Source organism: Ascaphus truei, chromosome 6, assembly GCF_040206685.1.
Source record: "Ascaphus truei isolate aAscTru1 chromosome 6, aAscTru1.hap1, whole genome shotgun sequence".
In the NCBI taxonomy this organism is placed as follows: domain Eukaryota; kingdom Metazoa; phylum Chordata; class Amphibia; order Anura; family Ascaphidae; genus Ascaphus; species Ascaphus truei.
The window spans coordinates 29,864,021-29,867,400 of NC_134488.1; the positions used below are offsets into that span (position 1 = coordinate 29,864,021).

General features: G+C 44.1%; 1 non-coding gene across 1 annotated transcript; it reads left to right on the top strand.

Annotated features, from left to right (window-relative positions):
- Positions 1-3,003: 3,003 nt before the first annotated feature.
- TRNAD-GUC (transfer RNA aspartic acid (anticodon GUC)) lies at positions 3,004-3,075 on the top strand. Its single transcript has one exon. It is a non-coding gene; the product is annotated as a tRNA-Asp (tRNA).
- Positions 3,076-3,380: the final 305 nt, after the last annotated feature.

Sequence of the window (3,380 nt, forward strand, 5' to 3'; positions counted from 1 at the left end):
GGAGTCATTCAGCAGCTCTATACAAGAACATGCTATTATTAGTATTATATTATTAGAACCAGATAAGGTGGAAGCTATAGTGGAGTGGCCAGGTCCCAAAACCAAGAAACAAGTCATGGCTTTCTTAGGCACCGCAGGCTACTACAGAAAGTTTGTTCCACAATATAGCACCATTGCCAAACCCTTGACTGACTTGACCCAGAAGCGACAGTCTGTGCTGGTAGTCTGGTCTCCTGCCTGTGAGGTCTCCTTTCAGGCATTGAAGACTGAACATGCCATGGGCTCCCATTTTGGCTGCACCGGACTATGCAAAAAAGTTCTTGGTGCAGACTGATGCCTCGGACTATGGCATTGGGGCTGAACTCAGCCAAGTGGGGGAGGAGGGCAGTGAACACCCCGTGGTATATCTGAGCCGCAAGCTGCTGCCCAGAGAGGTGGCATATGCCACCATTGAGAAAGAGTGTCTGGCCATAGTATGGACTCTGAAGAAATTACAGCCCTATCTTTATGGCAGACCTTTCACTGTAATTACGGACCACAATCCCTTGAGTTGGTTACAGAGGGTGTCGGGGAAAAATGCTAAACTCTTGCGCTGGAGTCTTGCCTAACAGGAGTTTGACTTTACCATCCAGCACAAGAAAGGGAGTGAGCATGGCAATGCAGATGGTCTTTCCCGCCAGTACAACCCTCAGGACATACTGACTTCAAGACCTGGCAGGGCAGCCCAGCCACCGGATGGGGTGGTCAGGGTAGCCCCTCTGCTTTGTGTGGGGGAGGTGTGACGAGGATGGAGGTGATCTGACCTGAATAAAGGTGTTATACCCGGCTGGTCATCCTCCCCTCACATTGGGAATGAAGGGGTTAAATTATTTGCCATGTATTGCTGTGTTTGCCCTGTCCCAGCCTTTTTTACCCCCCATTTGCAGGCCATTCCATGCCTGCTGTTTTAAAGAAAATGTATTGCCTGCTATATTCTGTGGAGACATAAGATGGGAGTAGTGAGCACCACAGTAAGCACTGATTGAATAAGCGTGGCTGCGGTTAAGCAGTCTGTGTAAAGCATGGGTATCCATTCTCTATGGGTTTGACCTGTAACCACAACTCAATTGGATAAGTGGTTTGCGGTTAAGTGTACTGATAGAATGTATCCGTTCCTCGGTTAACTTTCTAACTTGAAAGGCGGCCAGTCAATTGACGTGAGAATTCGGTGAACTTGGTTCGCCGAAGCCGGCATTTCAATTAGGAAGGCTAACTTGAGAACGGAAGCACCCAGCACCCTGGTTTTTGGTGTGCATATGTAATAAAACACCACATAACCTTACATGAAAGAATTACAGTAAAAATACACCCAGAACATAATGTTTAATTAAAGTGTGTAAACTGTGTATTTAAACTGTATGGGCAGGACTGTTTCTATAAGCCCGGGAAAAATTCCTCTGACCTGTAAATAGGTTGGGGGTGAATGAGTGTCACGAAAAGGGGGGTCTGGCCCGATAATAAAGGGGTTACACCCCAGCTGGCCACCCCTACCATCGTGTGGGAGGCGAAGGGTTAACTGTAAAAATGATTAAGAGATACAAGGTGTCCCTATAGGCGATGAAGTTTATAACGTATCTCCTTTCGCTGACGATATATTACTTTCTCAGACAAACCCAGAGTCATCCCTAAGAAGTCTGTTCAACACTTTAGACGAAGTTGGAAAATTTTCAAACTTTAAAGTCAACCACACTAAATCAGAAGCTATAAGTCTATTTATTTCTAAAGAAAATGACCTGAAAAAGACGTTTCCTATCAAATGGAAAACAGATAAGTTAAGGTATTTAGGGGTGTATATTACTCAAACATACGAGGATATCTATAACGCAAACTACCCACACTTAATCAAAACTCTGAAAAAAGATCTAGTGAATTGGTCAGGACACCAGATTTCCTGGTCAGGCAGGATTATATCAGTTAAAATGAACCTTTTTATCAGGTTCTAATACGTCAGTATAGTGACCAAACAAGTACAAATATATCAGAATGGGAAAGGGATCTAGGTAACTCTACAGCAGATGAGGATTGGGATGAAATTTACGATAGAATAGCCAGAGCTTCCAGATGCTCAGCAGTCAGAGAAACGAATTTGAAAATTCACCATAGATGGTACTATACGCCTGCACGCCTCCACTCTTTTTTCCCACTAACTTCCCCAATTTGTTGGCGTAACTGTGGACAACTGGGCACGTTCAAACCCATCTGGATGTCATGTCCCAAGATTATTCTTTTTTGGGGAAGAATTAGGAGATTAATAAAAGGGGTTTTAGGTTTAGATCTGAGATGGGATATGAAAACGGTGCCCCTTGGCGACTTATGTATGGCAAAACCCAAATTTGATTTAGATTGTGAACCCAGAGATGACTATTGATTGGATTGGTTGTATTTCGATTACAAAAAGTGTATGTATATATTCAACTGATTGTATGATCCCTGAGTGGAGACCATTGTGGATGTACTCCCCTACCCTTTCCCACCCACCCTTTTTATTTTCTTTATCCCTATCCCCTCTCCATCCTTTTATGTTTTGAAAAACAATAAAACACAAGTTGGAAAAAAAATGCTATACAGGCATACCCCGCATTAACGTACGCAATGGGACCGGAGCATGTATGTAAAGCGAAAATGTACTTAAAGTGAAGCACTACCTTTTCCCACTTACTGATGCATGTACTGCAATCGTCATATACGTGCATAACTGATATAAATAACGCATTTGTAACAGGCTCTATAGTCTCCCCGCTTCCGCACAGCTTCGGTATAGGTAGGGAGCCGGTATTGCTGTTCAGGACGTGATGACAGGCGCATGGGTGAGCTGCCGTTTGCCTATTGGGCGATATGTACTTACTCGCGAGTGTACTTAAAGTGAGTGTACTTAAAGCGGGGTATGCCTGTATAGGATTATTGCACCTTACAACCCATACAGGTTAGCTCATCATGGTTCCGTTTTTGCACTTACACATGTAATCCTCGTTAGTATAGTGGTCAGTATCCCCGCCTGTCACGCGGGAGACCGGGGTTCAATTCCCCGACGGGGAGGCATCATTTTTATTTTTGTAGGATCGGGCTTTCGCCCCACCTCTCTGTGCTGACCGTGATGTCATGGTGGACGTTCCAAGCACTGATGGGTGACCAGATTTTGAAAATGAAAAACCGGGACATTTTTTTTTTTACATAACAGTTTATTTATTGTAGTACACTTATACTTTACTACCATTAGTCCTTGTTACATAGTTGTGTGTGTGTGTGTGTGTGTGTGTGTGTGTGTGTGTGTGTGTGTGTGTGTGTGTGTGTGTGTGTGTGTGTGTGTGTGTGTGTGTGTGTGTGTGTGTGTGTGTGTGTGT